The following is a 16,664-nucleotide window of genomic DNA, read 5'->3' as shown; positions in this document are numbered from 1 at the left end:
GTCTTATAAAACACTGAGAGTCTCATTCAGGGATAAAGGGGATGGGAGGTTCCTTGAAATGACTCTAACTCTAAATCTATAATGGGCCTAGTAGTTACCTATGGGGTGGAGATGTTAGGGAATGAATTACAGTTTGGGTGTAGAGACATGCAAGCTTCCAGAACACAGAGGGATGGAGGGATGGTGGAGATCACTTTGTAACTGAAAAAAATCTTTAGTTTGGGAAAATATAAGAGATCATCCCCATCTCCACTCCTGCTTTAGTTAGGGACTCCCAGAAATAGTTTGGTGGCATTTAAAAGTGGTCAGATTTCCCAAAATTGAAGATGACAGCAGAGCCAGAGAAATGCCATTTTTACAATACTGACTCTATTTTATTTCAGACAGGTGTGGCCTGGGACAACATGGGTTATATTCAGATGTGTTTGTCATCTTAAGGCACACAAAAATGATAAATAAAAATAGTTGTATTTAGGTAAAGGGGTTATGGGTAGTTTTGTGGTAGTAGTTTAATAACAAATATAGTTATTATTAAACTGTTACCACTAAATTAAAAAATATTAAAAATGTGAAAATGTTATTAAACTGTTATCATAAATTTTAAGGTATAATATGTATATGTGAGTGAGTGAGTGTGTGTGTGTGTGTGTGTGTGTGTGTAGTTAAGGCACACGTTGTTCACATTGGTCTGGTCATTTCATTGGTCAATGAAAGCTTCCACACTAGGGACTGTTAGCCTCCTTCAGATTCTGTCAGGGAAAGCCAATGTGGTTGGAGATAGAGGAAGACAGGGCTCTGTTAGGACCTGAGCAGGGAGGAGAGAGGCAAGGAATCACTGCCTACATACCAAGAAGATAAAAGAAGAAACTAAGTGATCCAAACTCTCTAGAAACCGAGGTCATTGTGTGGTAAGATTGAGTTCTAGGCAGAGTAAGTGTTATCAGTTCCAACCCCGTCCCATTTTTTCCTCCTTTGACCTCATTTTCTTCCATTTCTACTCTTTATCTTTTTGAAGTTTATGAAAGTATGTTTCATTTCTTTGCCTAACTTAGTTCTGTTTTTTGGAACTTTGTTAGCATAACTCATTTTCTGCCTATTTCCTGAGGGCCAGTTCTGGCCTTATTATCAAGTACTAACTAGGCGATCCTGGACCCCACACAACGCCCTATAGGCCCTCAGGAGATGTCTCCACATTAAACTGGCCATGAACACACTGGCTGCTTATCCCTCAGGCTTCCACCTGCTGTCTTGACCTATGGTGTTCAATTATTAGGCATAAGCTTTGGTACAGACCCGGGCAGTGTACAATTTCATGAATGGCATGGCCTCCTTTCCCAGATGGACTCAATTCCCATAATTTCTGAGAACATGTTCTGTTTTGACCCATAACTCATCTGACCTTTGAAAGGCCTGGGAATGTGTCCTGCTCCAAATACAGAAGGCCAAGCGTGACTGAAGTCAGTCCCAGGCCATTGTTGCTGGGCTTACTGCACTGTGGACGATTTCTGGGGTTCACCATGATTTAGTCAGGTCTTCAGACCTCACGAACATGAAGCAAGCTCAGTATCACATGACTCACTCACTCCCACTCTAAGTGGTTGCTAATTCTCAGACTTGTCTGATATAGTTACTAAGAAAACCTCACCTGGACTGTTAATAGTTCTTCAGAGTCTATGAGAAATGCTTCATTTTGTTTTTAGCTGGTCTCTATACTATACCGACCACAGGTATTATGACCTAGTTAATGCTGGGGAATCTTCTGAGAGCCTGACAAAGACACTGGCTTGGGGTCCAGGTTTCCATCAGTTGGGGTTTTATGTTTAACTCCTAATATCTTGAAGTCAAGTGGCAGGGCTGTTTAATGCCCCAACCTTGCCAAATAATACTTTTCTGTTAAACACTTAAAGCATGCAAAATTTGACTGACGCCATTGTGACCCTGAATTTTTGGGAGTAGACAGAGCACCCCAGAGTTTACAAAGATACCACACACCCATACTGTGGCCTCAAGTTATGCTATAGATCAGTGTTCTCACACTTTAATGTGTATGTGAATCACCTGGGGATTTTGTAAAAATGTAGATTCTGAATAAGCCAATCTGGGTGAGGTCTGAAATTCTGCATTTCTAGCAATTTCCCACGTAATGCTCATACTGCTGGTCGCAGGACCACACTTTAGTTGCATGACTCTGAAAGAAGCAGATCAAATGAAAAGCATTCCAGGACATAATTCCAAATTATGTTCTTCTGTGGATGTAAGTTTCTTGCAGGTGGGAAGGAAGTCACCTTTAAGGCAAATGAAAATGCCCTTAATCCACTTGGCCTTTGTAATCTCCTCCCAGACAGATGACATTTCTTTGTGAGCAAGCAGAGATAAGGGAACTGATTAGTATCCAAGGAGAACCTAGGTATATGTCAGTATTTGTACCCCACTGCACATATACTCCCTCAAATACTCACCTAACCACACTCATTCCTTACCCACCTACCTAGTGAATGCGACTGCTTTTTAGGTCCTAGGACAGGGCAGAAGAGATGATGCGAAATGGCTCAGTGAATGGATAATGGTTAATTCTGGACAGCTCAGACTTTCAGAGAAGGTAACAGGGTTCTTTTCTATTTCTACCTGCTGTTCAGGTGGTAGCTGGCAGCTTACTGGACTGGGCACTGTGGGCATCAGAAATAAACACACAAAACTTTATCCCTGTTCTCTAGACACTTCTCATCTAGTGAGGAAGACACACGTGGGCAAATAACAATGGAATGAAGTGTTAACTCTTTAGTAGTTGTATGACAAATGTGTTTGGAGCATATGTGGCAAGAGGCTGGGGTTAAGCTTTGGGAAAAGACATAGGAATGGCTTCCTGTTAGAGTGGCCTGGCAGCTAGGATTTTTCCAGCTGAAGGAGGCATGGCTAGTTTAACCAGATTATCCTGACAGGCTTCCTTGAGGGAAAGGCTGGAAAGAAAGAGCAACTCCAAAGAGGAGTTCCTAGGGCCAAGATTTTCCAAAGCACACAACACAAGAAAGGTGATTAAAAGTGGGGCAAAGGCTCTTGCTTAATATTAGATAAATATTTGGTCAGATGAGCACCCATTGAGGTATGAGGATTTTCTCTTTTCATTTCTAATGTTTCTCTGAGTTTTTAAAATAAGTATTCCTAGTGAAGTTAAAGGTAAATAAGAGTTGTTGCTGTGATGAAACGAGGGTATTTAGGAGCTTTTCAAAGATCTTTGCACCAAAAAGACATCAAAGTGCTCAAGGGACAGGCCGGTTGCCCAGGGCCAGCTGCAACAGTGCAAAGGGACATAATTGCCATCTAGTGGCCCAGGTAGAGCTGCCTTCTAGACATCCATAGTTTCTTTTTTTGCGTTTTTAGAAAAACTTGTTGAGGTATAATTGACATGCAGTGTAAATATTAGTTTCAGGTGTACAACATGGTGATTGATCTTTGTACATATCGCAAAACGGTCACCACAAGTTTAGTTACCATCTGTCACTTTACAAAGTTAATACAATATGATTGACTCTATTCCTTATGCTTTACATTGCATCCCCATGACTGATTTATTTTATAACTGGAAGTTTGTATACTTCTCAATCCCCTTCACCTGTTTTGCCTCCCCACAATCCTTCTCCCCTCTGATAATTACCAATCTGCTCTCTGTAGGTAGGAGTCTGGGTTTTGTTTTGTTATTTTAGATTCCACATAGAAGTGAAGTCACGCAGTATTTGTCTTTCTCTGATTTATTTTACTCACCATAATACCCTCAAGGTCCATACATGTTGTTGCAAATGGTAAGATGTCATTCTTTTTTTATGGCTGATTAGTATTCCTGTGTGTGTGTGTGTGTGTGCGTGAGCGTGCGTGCGTGTGCATGCATGTATATATAATGATATGTATATTCATCCATCCATCAATGGATAAATGGATAAACACTTCTTTATCTATTCATCCATCAATGGATACTTGTTGTTTCCATATTGTGGCTATTGTAAATAATGCTGCAATGAACATAGGGTTGCATATATCTTTTTAAATTTAGTGTTTTCACTTTTTTTCAGAAAGATACCCAGTAGTGGGATTGCTGGATCATATAGTAGCTCTATGTTTAAAATTTGAGGAAACTCCATGCTGTTTTCCATAGTAGTTGTACCAACTTACATTCCCACTAACAGTGTACGATGATTCCCTTTTCTCCATATCCTTGCCAACACTTGTTATTTCTTCTCGTGTATGTGTGTATATGCCAGCCATTCTGACAGGTGTGAGGTGATATCTCATTGTGGTTTTGATTTGCATTTCCCTGATAATTAATGATGTTGAGCATCTTTTCATGTGTCTGTAAACCATTTATATATTTTCTTTGGGAAATGTCTGCTAAGATCCTCTGCTGTTTTAAAAATTGGATTATTGGAGGGTTTTTTTATTATTGTTATTGAATTTATGAGTTCTTGATATATTTTGGATATAAAAACCTTATCAGATATATGATTTGAAAATATCTTCTTCTGATCCAGTGGTTTTTTTGTTTTGTTTTGTTTTGTTGATGGTTTCCTTCACTGTGCAGCTTTTTAGTCTGATGTAGTCCCATTTGCTTATTTTTGTTTCTGTTTCCCTTGTCTTTGGAATCGGATTCCAAAAGCATTGCTACAATCGATGTCAAGGAGTTTATTGACTATGTTTTCTTCTTGGAGTTTGTAGTTTCAATATAGTCTCTTCAGGTATGCAACCATCATGGCCTCTGCAAGCCTATTTAGTATAACCTCTTCTACCCTCTTTCAGATCCTGGCACCTTAGTTTGCTTCCTGGAGAACATTTCCTCAACTATGAAAATGTCAAATGGGCAGTATTACACAAAAAAATTAATTTATACTGAAGTGTAAAGAATTACTCAGAAAATGTCAGTGACTAATGCTGCTCCTATGTCTAATTTCTTAGGAGAGGAATTGATGGAGGAACCACGGAAAGCAGGAAGAGCAGGGGTGGGGGTTGGGGAGTGGGCTGTTCCTGCAAGAGAAGAACAAATACAGGAAGAGGTGGCCAGGCAGCAGCTGCCTTTGAGTTTACTTGTTTACCTTCTCCTGGAAGGAGCAGATAGAAACTGCTCATGATATTATTTTTAGAGCTATTTTCAAACAGTGTGGCTAGAAAGGGCTCTGGTGCTGTTTGGCTATAAAGAATGTTTAGCATGCCTTGTTTTCTTATAGAAGGGCTTTGTTCCTAGGTGCACCAGCATGTTAAATTAAATGCTCTTAAGAAAGAAATCCCTAGCAGTGCCCCTTGAATGATGTGGGTAGCTCTCGGACACTATGAAGGGGGTCTGGCATGGCTTTCTTCTGGTGCCGGTTTTTCCGCTGGACTCCACTTTTCCTGGGTTCCTTACTTTACTCAGAGAGAACCCAAGAGCCCCTTTAAAGCTGTGAAGAGGTATTTTCAGATGAGGAGGCTGATGTGTAGCGAGGCAGAGCTGTTAGAGAGCAGGTGAGAGGAAGGATTGGAACAAGTCCATGGTGAATACTACTGGGAGGAAGAAGGGGCAGGAACTGGGATTTTGTAATCAGACAGACCCTGTTCTCATCCTGGCTTCCTATCTATAAGTTGCGAGACAATTTAGGCAAGTTAGCTCTGGCCTCAGTTTTCTTTTCTATAAAATGTTACTGTGGAGATTTTTATTTTATTTTATTTTATTTTATTTTATTTTATTTTATTTATTTTATTTTATTATTTATTTTTTACAAATAGTTTATTGTCAAATTAGTTTGCACATAACACCCAGTGCTCATCCCCACGAGTGCCCTCCTCCATACCCATCCCCCCTCCCCCCTACATCCATCAGTTCTCAGTTTTTGTCAGCATTCAAGAGTCTCTCATGGTTTGCCTCTCTCCCTTTCCCCCACCCTTTCCCCCCTTCTTCTCCCCCTTGTTCCTCAGTTATTTTTAAAGGAAACAAAAAATGTACACAGTTTGTGAGCTTGAGCCCCACATCAGACTGCTATCAGCACAGAGCCTGCTTCAGAGCCTCTGGCTCCCCCTCTCTCTGACTTTCCCTTGCACATTCTCTCTCTCTCTCTCTCTCCCTCAAAAATAAGCAAATATTTTAAAAAATTTCAAAATGTAAAGCACATAGTAAGGCATCTATTAGGTGCCAGTCATTTTGTTTCCATGTCTATTCTCAACTCTGCCTTCTAATCACCCCATTTCCTTTGCTGTGCCTCCTCACCTCCCTTGGAAGAGTACCTCAGTCTCCTGTGTTGCTCAAAGATCTCCTTCTTCTAGGGGATGAGTTCTCATCTGGTGTGGGACAAAACCAGAATGAGGATATGTTAAGGATAAAGCTTTTGCATGCCTGCAGGTGGATGGCCTTCTTTCAGAATGCCTGGGCTTCTCTTGGGACTCACTTCCTCCTTCCCATGCTCAGGGGCTGTAAGGAGGCCCTTACCAAAAGTCCTGGGCTGAGTGGCTCAGGCTCTTTGAGTGCTGCTCTGAGTTTGATTGAGAGACGTTCTTTCCCGGGCACTAATTCTTTGGTACCCCTCTACCAAAGGGCTCTATTCACCTTTGAGTGTTAAAACCTCAAAGGTCTAGGTTAAGCATCTAGGCTTAAGGTTAAGTGTGCTAGTGAGACCCTCTGCTGCTTTTAGCTTGGGTTGGGATTTGGGTAAGTACCAACATCTCTCTTTTTTTTTTAATTTGGTAAAATATAAAAAAACATAAAATTACCATCTTTTTAAAAAATAGTTTATTGTGAACCCATTGCTCATCCCCACAAGTGCCCTCCTCCATGCCTATCACCCCCTTTCTCTTTCTCCCACCCCTATCAGTTCTCAGTTTGTTCTCAGCATTCAAGAGTCTCTCAAGGTTTGCATAAAATTACCATCTTAACCATTTTTAAATGTAATATTCAGTGGCAGTAAGTCCATTCATATTGTGCAACCATCACCACCATCCATTTCCAGAATTTTCTTATCATCTTATACCCATTGAATAATAACTCCCCATTTCCCTTTTCCTCTACCCCCTAGTAGCACTATTCTATTTTCTGTCTCTGAATTTGATTATCCTAGGGTACCTCATGTCAGTAGAATCATACAAGATTTGTCCTTTTGTGTCCTTACAGGCCTATTTTATTTATTTTTTATTTTTTTATTTTTTTAAGAGAGAGAGAGAGAGAGCACAAAGGGGGAAGACAGAAAGAGGGAGAGGAAGAGAGAGAATCCTACTCAGGCTCCACACTCAACGCAGAGCCTCAACATGGGGCTCCATCACACAACTCTGGGATCACGAGCTAAAATCAAGAGTCAGATGCTCAACTGACTAAGCCACCCAGGCGTCCCTGTCCTGGCTTCTTGTAAAGAGAAAAGATTATATATCACAAATTTATTCTACCACTAATTCTGATGTTGCATGCACTTGCACACATACACTCATGTAAAAGTAGGTATGAATCCTATGCTTACAGCTCTGTTTGCAGCTTAGATAAGTAGAAAACCACGTTATCAAACTGAAGCCACCCCCCCAAACCCTGTATGATTAAATTTAATGTGAGAGATGATGTTTCACTAAAACAAACCCCCAAATTGGTTAATAATTGAAAGGGTTTCAGTTCTGGCTCTATATTTTTGTCTGCAGTTTGCCTTCAATTGTTTTAATGCAGAGAATAACTGTTTGAATAAGTGTGTTATAGAAAATGTCACTAGTAACATCAGAGCTTGGTTTGATAGTACAGGCTAATCAGACCACACACTTAAACATAAGATATCAGCAAGCAATTCTTGAAGACCAATTTTAACAAAGTGTTACTGAATAACAATATAAAATTATCTTTTCTTGGAGGCAAGACTAGCATTGTGACACTATTAAAATCTAAATTATAGGGGGCATCTAATCTAATTCTTATTAGAGTTGAGGATGGAAAAATTCTTTATTGCAATTATCTACTTCTTGCTGCTAATGAACTGCTGCAAGTTGGTAAACACAAAGTTAAGCTCTAAGAGGTAGAATCTGAATATGGAATTACCTACTTTGACCAGGTCCTCCTGAATATAGCATGCTTACAAAACTGCTCCAGTTATCTATGGCTATGAAACAAGTCATCCCAAAATTTGTGGCTTAAAACAATACTTTGCTCACAAATCTATGATTTGGCTAGAGGTTGGTAGGGATGGCTTGTCTCTGCTCCACTAGGACTTACCTGAAGTGGCTTGAAGATTGGGAACTAGAATCATCTAATGCAGAGGCTGATAATTTTTTTCTGTAAAAAAACAGATAGTAAATTATTTTCACCCTTGTGGATCATATGGTTTGTTGTAGCTACTGAACTCTTCATTGCAGCACAAAAGAGTCATAGACAAATAAATGGGTATGGCAGTGTTCCAATAAAACTATTTAGAAAAACAGGCAATAGGTCAGATTTGGCCAGTTCAAAACCTGCCAAGCCCTGATCTCAAAGCTTGCTCACTGACATGTTTGGCAATTGATGCTCGCTGCTCATGAGGACCTTGCCTGGATCTTCCAGCCAGAATACCTAGTACCTAGGTATGGTCTCTTGATGGGTCCTGCGCTTCCTCACAATATAGCACTATGTTCTAAGGGCAAGTGTTCAGATAGAAAGAGCCAGAAGAAAGCTCTATCTTTTTAATAAGTTAGCCTGGTAAGTCATGCAACATCACTTCTACCACATTCTGTTTGTTGTAGCGGTCATAAAAGCCCCCTGAGGTTGAAGGGGAGGAAATACAGACTCTACCTCTTGAGGAGATAGTGCCAAGGTGGTTCTGATGAAGCATGTAGGACTAGGAATATTGCTGAGTCCATTCTGGGACAATACAATCGTCCACATTTACCATTTGCCATGTGATGATTTGTTCTCCCACTACTTTAAGAAATTTTTTAAAATGTTTATTTTTGAGAGAGAAAGAGACAGAAACAGAGCACAAGCAGGGAAGGACAGAGAGAGAGAGAGAGAGACAGAGAGACAGAGAGAGACAGAGAATCTGAAGCAGGCTCCGGGCTGTCAACACAGAGCCTGACATGGAGGTCGAACTCACAAGCTGTGGGATCATGACCTGAGCCGAGTCAGACGTCGAACAAATTGAGCCACCCAGGTGCCCCATGGTCTCCCAATATTTTTATATTCAAACCATTTCAAAATCCTCACTTATTCAGCAGGCCTTCATGCCATTTAAGTTTCACTTGTGAAGACATTCACAAAGTGTAACCTTAGGTACTGAAAGTTCATGAAGCATTCTAAAACAGTCATCCAGATGATTCAGAACAAGCTAAGAATTATTTTTAGATATCATTAAAATAAAAAGACATTTAAAAAATCTCAGAGAGACCTTGAAATTCTCTGAAAATATCTTCTTCATTTAAGAAACACTAATGGAAGCCTTTGGCTAGAGTGGAAGACAAATTCCCCCCTGGTTTTGCAAGGTCTAGTCTAACTTCCTGGAGTGAAGGTTGAAAGTCCTATAATCATAAGCTGTATGCATTTGCTCCAAGAGTCCTCTCCCCGGAGCTCCCTGGGGAAGCTGTAGTTCAAGGATTTGGTCTTGGCCATCTCTGTGTCTTTCCCTCAGAGGTACTGCTGACAGCCCACAATTTAATGATTTTTAACTATTTTCAGTTGCACTGCGGCTCGTCTGCAGACTCTTCAGAGCAGTGTGAGGAAAAGATTCTCTTTTTTCTTCAATATTTGGAATTCTGATTAACCTGTCTTTTCTTTGTGGATCATCTTCCAGAAGTCTTTTTTAGAGTTTTGCTTGGTGTCCAACCTGGAGGACTGGCTACCTGATGCAAGATGCCAGTTGACAGAAGAGAAAGCATGGGAACCCTTTCCTGCTTAACCATCTGATTTCTCTTCTTTATTTTCTGAATAGATCTTAAGAATGCTGTCCACTCTGATAAAGCCTTGCTGGATCTTCATTCAACACTTTCAGTGATGGAAGAAGACACGGGAAGCATGTCTTCAGGTACGTAATACCTGCATTCAGAGAATGTGTGATGGCTAGATTGAATTATGCTATCTGATCTGCAGGGAACAGTGACACAACAGGCCTCAATGAGTCAATAGCTGGGAGGAAGCATGGTGCTAATAGTTCAAACCTCTCACACTCACCATGTCTTCTTTCTGGGTTGTTGGATGTTCAGCTTTTCACAGTTGGTTCAGGGACAGAGAACAAGGGCTCAGTTGGTATGCGGCTTTGGAGGCCTTTACTGAGCAGGTGGAAGGGAAGTAGCAGCATATGTCGAAGGTGGGCATTGGTTAAAATAGCTTTGGTTAAAGCTATTTTGCTGTTTCAATTGCATTTGTTACTAAGATGCTGAGCTGTGAGCCCTCCTTTTCTCCTGTACATCCTGGTAAGAGAATCTCTATCTTAAGATGCTTTCCCTCTTTCCTGCTGTTCATTCCCCCACTGAGCGCCAGACCTTCTCTCTGTGATTCATGTAGTTGCTGTAGAGATAATTCTGATGTTAGAAGCAGAGGCCATTGATTTGAGAGGAGGAAAGCAATGACTATTCAGAAACAAGTCTCCTCTCATCATGCAAATACCCCTAATTAAGAAATCCAGAAACAGATTCTGTGTCATGGAAACATAATTTCCTTTGACTCAGAGAGTTTCAGGAATTGCTGCAGGCCATCAACTGATTTTTATTTCCTGGGTTAAACGACTTCATCCTTTGCCCTGAGCTTTCTTGAAAGAAAGTGAATTCAATCTGACATTTGTGAATTACCTTCCATGTGTCACATGTGGTCCTAGTGACTTGAGAAATAGGTATGAACAACAGAGTTCCCGACCTCCAGGAGGACTTTACAATAGGGCTTTACAATTGACTAAAATAATCATTAAGCGGTAAACCTGAATGGTACGTGGATCCTGAAAGAAAGGTGACAACTTTTTGGACACTGTTATGAGCTGAATTGTGTTCCTCATATGTTCAAGTCCTAACCCCCAGTACCTCAGTGTGACTTTATTTGGAGATGGGGTTCTTTTTATAAAGGGAACTAAGCTGTAAAGGTTATTAGGATGCACACTAGGAAGAGAGGCTTGAAACAGATCCTTCATGGTCTGTAGAAGGAATCAATCCTGCTGATGTCTTGAGTTTGGATGTATAGCCCACAGATTGTGAGTCAAAAAAGTTCTGTTGTTTAAGTCACTCAGTCCCTAGTACTTTGTTATGACAGCCCTAGCAAAATGGTACAAACACTCCATGGCCCCCTTCTAGTGTACGAGCTGGTGGGGAAAATCCTGTGTGTATATAAATTAAATGTTTGTAGAGTTTGAGTTTATTAGACATTTGATAAATTCAATTCACTTATTCATTCCTCATCTCTTTACTCTGGTTTATTTTTTATTACACTTACCTCTATCTGAGAAATTGTATGATCTTTTGTTGCTTACTGTTTCTCCACCTGCTTCATGATAGATGTGTAATATATATCTGTTTAATAAGAATTGATCCTTCTTCATTCCCTTTACTCTCTCCCTCTCCATTCAATATCCAAGCACCTTTTATGTCCATTCCATGTTCATCCCTGTCAGAGCAAAAAGAAGTTCAAAGAATGGCTGTTGTCTCCAAGGAGCTTGTGATTTCAGGAGAGAGATGAAGAATGCCCACAAGAGGAGCTGCATTCTGGAGCCAGGCAGTGGTTAAGTAGACAGGCATCAGATCATAACTGTTGCAGAGGGAAGGTCCAGTGGTTGAAGTGTGCAGGAAAAGTCTCATGGAGGAGAAGGAACCCATGCTTGAGATAAAAGAAGAGCCTAGGAGAGAGTACGGAACATTCATAGTCCATCTGCCTTCCCAGGTGTTAACCTGGGAGCTGTGTTTAGGGAAGAGTGGGATTGCCCTGGGCTAGGGGCTGGACAAGGCATAGGGCTGGAGATGATGGATAGAAGCTGGAGTTTCACTCTGGTATCTCAGTCAGTCAGAGCCAAAGCCCAATGGCTCTTAACTCTGGCTGCACATGAAAATCACCTTGCAACTTAAGAAAAAATGTTAAGTGTCAATACCCTACCTTGATCTGGGATGTCCTGGAAACTGCAGGTGGAGCTTCAGAGAGAACTCCTTTTAGGATGTGGATTGACAGCAATGGCTTTTAGCTGCAAGACCCAACCCACGCTGCTCATTCATGAGACTCTTGTAGTTCTGGAGTAAAAAGGATAACTGCTGGAAGTAAGGCATCAGGCTGCATTCCACTGCTGTGGCCTCCTTTTCCTGGGTGTAAAAGTGCCTGCTTGTGACATTAGAATATGTTGACAGATCTGTATCCTGTGTCCAATTCTGTGCTATCTTTTATGGTGGGAGCAGTAGCAACAGCAGCGGAAATAACCTGGTCTCCCTCCTTTTAGGACCTTTACACTTCCTGAAGGTGTTCATTGGAATTATCTAGAGAAGTGGTTTTTGTTGTTGCTGGTTTTTGTTTGTTTGTTTGTTTTTCAGGTGTTGGGGAAAAGGGGTCCAGAGTTTAGTAATCTCATGACTTGGGTCCTGTCAGTTTAACTTCATCCAGCATTATCTGTAAGGTCCTATCATAATGCTTGGCGTATAGTGGACTTCCACTGATGAGACAGCAGAGATCCTCTGAAATGCTAAACTTTGGGTATAGTCTGAAAGAAAAGTACTGCCAAATTTCTTTTTATTTGCTCAAGAATATCTTTTTTTTTTTAATATTTTTCTTTTTATTTATTTCTAGGAGAGAGAGAGAGACACAGCGTGAGCAGGGGAGGGTCAGAGAGAGAGGGAGTCACAGACTGAAACAGGCTCCAGGCTCCGAGCTGGCAGTCAGCACAGAGCCCGACGCCGGGCCCGAACCCACGAACCGCGAGATCATGAACTGAGCGAAAGTCGGACGCTTAACCGACTAAGCCACCCAGGCGCCCCTGCTCAAGAATATCTTGAGCAAATAGAAAGATAGGAGCAGAAAGAGAGCTGGTCAGCCTTTAAAACCTAGAAATGTTTGACATCTATGAGGCATCAGGCACTGTGCAAAATGTTGTGAACATGAAATGATGAATTAGATGTTGCTATTACCTTCCAGTCTCTTTTAATCTAGTTGGAGGAACAAGAAGGGAACATGTGAAAAATTAACAATAAAGGGTTTATACAACAGCTCCAAACAATAGAATTGTCGGCGGGCATTACGGGAGTATCTAATTTACTACCAAATGAATTCTGAGGCCAGTTGGAACTGGTCAGAAGAAAGTAAGGTCACTTCAGGTGGGGGCAGTTAGAATGAGGGAGAGATGGGTTGGTATGAACAACAGTTAGAACCTGAGGTAGGTGCTAGCATGCTCTGGTAACAGACAGAGATCCATTTGGCAGAAGCAAGGAGAGTTCCAGGCAAGTTGAGATGAGGGAAGGCAGAGCTCCATAATGGAGGGCCTTGAACCCCAAACCAAGGTGAGATTTCATCCTGAGGAAGTGGGTGCAATGAAAGTTTTTCAGCAAAGTGGATTTGAATTGACAAGATTGCATGGCCCTCTGTGAGTCTCAGCAGGTCAAGATGTGTGGTCTGCACTGTTTCTAGTTATCATGGGGTCTTCCGGAACCCTCGTCCGGCATCATCTTTTTGTGCCACTTAAGTGGCAAAGTGCTTGAGAAAGAACTTTCAGCTGGGAGGGTTGGCCATAGCTTTTTTTAAAAATATAATTTATTGTCAAATTGGCTAACATACAGTGTGCTCTTGGCTTTGGGGGCAGATTCCCGTGATTCATTGTTTACATACAACACTCAGTGCTCATCCCAACAAGTACCTCAATGCCATAGCTTTTTGAAAAAAGAGAGTTACTGGTTTTCAGTATCCAGTGTACTTGGCATTGAACTTCCTTAAGGGGGCAGAAGTAACCAGGTAGCTTTAGAAAGCTCCCTTCCAGCCTACAGGACACTGTTCAGTGACTCAGCAATGGAGGTTTTGCTAAAGGCTTACAGAAGTAGACCAGCTTGCTTTTCCTTAAGGAAACCTTGGTGTCCTAAGAAAACCTCAGCCTGGGTCCCTGCCCTGCTGGGTTGAAATTCCTTCTGTCTTCTGGTAGCATGCCTGTAGCACATGCTCTGGAATTAGTGTCAGGGAGTCCAAAAACAACTTTGGAATCAAGTCAGATTTCCCTTCAAACTCTGCCTCTGCCTCTAACCAGTTGTGTTACCTTGGGCAAGTTACCTGGCCTCTCCCAGATGCAGTTTCCTCATCTGTGAAACAGAAACAACAATTACTTTGTGGGGTGGTTATAAGTATTCAATGAGACAACTAAAGAGACACATAGTAGGTATACTATACATTTTTTCTATTACAAGGTATATAATATTTCTATAAAGGAAATTAGTTGTGTCTTTTGGCTTCATCCTAAACAAAATCAGATTTCTTGACTTTCCGACTACAGCTTTCCTTCTAAGCCTGCCCTAACATTTGAGTCCTGCGGGTAGCTGTGCTCCCCAAAGTGAGCCTGACCCTATAAGGGTTTCAAGCAGAAACTTCGGTTGCCCAAGAAGTGTGCTGAGCCAAAGTGTCATCCTTACTTTGCCAGATCTATGTAGAAGACCCTTCCAACTTGAACAAATTGAACACAAATAAGGGGGATTTTGGTATAAAGCAAGAAAATAGGACTTCTAAATGTAAAACTGTGGTTCCCAAACAGCCTTATAAGACACACGCTTATATAATGTCTTACTATGTGCCAGGCACAGTTCAACTGCTTTACAAGTATTAATTCATTGAACCCTCATAACAACTGTATGAGGTAGGTGTTATTTTCCCAGTTACAGTTGGGGGAACTGAGCCACAAAGAGGTTGTGCAACTTGGTGAAAAAGTCACACAGACACATGGCTGACTTTAAGCCCTGGCAATAAATGGGGAAAACTATTCTACAAAAATTAGTGAAGAAGAGAGCCCATCTAAAATGCCTTCTTTTAAGGGCGGAAATGGTGGGGGAAAGGGAGAGAGGCAAACCATGAGAGACTCTTGAATGCTGACAAAAACTGAGGACTGATGGATGTGGGGGGGAGGGGGGATGGGCATAGAGGAGGACACTTATGGGGATGAGCACTGAGTGTTATGTGGAAACTAATTTGACAATAAACTATTTGTAAAAATAAATAAATAAATAAAATAAAATAAATAAAAAAATAAAAATTTTTAAAAACAAACAAAAAAATAAAATGCCTTCTTTTGACAAAGGTTTTTGGTATTATAGTAAGGAATTTAAACTTAAGTGAATCAACAACACTGTCATCCATGATGAGATAGCTAAGCCTCACTTCCCAGGTGGCCTCCAATCTTGTGAGTGGCCTCACTGGGGTCCTCCTTGAGACACTTCTGGTTAGGCCGCTCTTCTTTTCTTCCTTCCTTTCTTTCAACAAACATCTGTTGAGCATCAACCATGCACCAGGCACAGTGCTAGATGCTGGGGACACCAAGATAACTATAAACAAGTTGCAGGCTTGAGAGGCTCACAGTCTACTGCGGAAAGTGGAGAAGTGAATGAATGGTCACATATACACGAAAGAAAGGGATCTGCAAGGGTATCCCTGCTTTTCTTCACAGAAGTGAGCCTCATTTTCTCTAACTCAGAACTGGAGCCAGCACATTCAATTACAAGCGAGGCAAGTGCCACAATCTGTTCACTGACAAAGCTAAGCAAGGTGCCCTTTGTTCTTTGTCTTTCCTTCCTCCTTCACCACATCTCCCTGGTCTCTCCCTCTTTGAACTTCTTGTCCTCCTTCCCTTCTTTTTTCCTATCCTTTCGCTTTTTTCTTAGCTATCTGCAGACCTTTCCAGGGCCTCTCCCAAGCACTTATTCTCTGAGCCTACCTGTCTTGTTAGTATATTTAAACATCCAAAGGTAAGTCAAAGAATGAAAAGGGTTGGGAAACACTGACCCAGATCTTGTCAAGCTCATAACAGGTTATTTTGCCTTGTTACACTGGCATTTCCTGCCTCCTCATGACCTCAGTCGTGAAGTGAACATCCCAACATGCTCCCTGGTTCCAATGCACTGTGGCTGGGATTGCTAAGATGAGGAACATTTCAGGGAGAGAGAGATCAGAGTAGGTACCAGAAGTGAGGAAGAGCGGAGTCTGGGGAACCTCCCTCTTGCCTTCAGCCCCAAAATGCCCTCTCTGCACTTCCCCCCGCCCCAACCCTTGACAAAGCCCAGATGGTGTTACTGGGAAAAGTGTAGCAGCCAGAGGGTACAGAGAAAGTGCTTTGTTTGGGGTTCTGAGAAAGGGGGCTAAGGAAGCTGATGGGGAGAAAGACGAACAGACTGTCCTCCTACTAATGCTGCTTGTTATTCAGTCACATGCCTGTGAAGAAAGCATCTTTAAAGAGAAGACCTTAATCACAATAACTTTCTTGCTTTTCTTCCATTAACTTTATCATTCTATCCCCCTTCTCCCTAAGAGACTTAAAGTACTGTCATTTTCAGAGTTCAGTTATTTCTGGGTCTTTTAGTGATTTTGCTTCTTGCTTTTAATTCATTGGAAGGCAGTGAAACCAGATGGCTCTGCCTCCCTTTCTGCTGCTTTGCAGAACCGGTTCTTTGCCTTCCTTTGTTTCGTTGTCTTCCTTTGTTTCATCCGCTTATCTGTCCAGAAATCCATCCATCAAACATTTATTACACTTATACTTTATGCAAAGCTCTCAGATGGCTACTCTAGAGGACAC

The sequence above is a fragment of the Crocuta crocuta genome, unplaced genomic scaffold (genome assembly GCF_008692635.1).
Source record: "Crocuta crocuta isolate KB4526 unplaced genomic scaffold, BGI_CrCroc_1.0 scaffold87, whole genome shotgun sequence".
Taxonomy (NCBI): Eukaryota; Metazoa; Chordata; class Mammalia; order Carnivora; family Hyaenidae; genus Crocuta; species Crocuta crocuta.
This window is presented reverse-complemented; position numbering follows the sequence as displayed.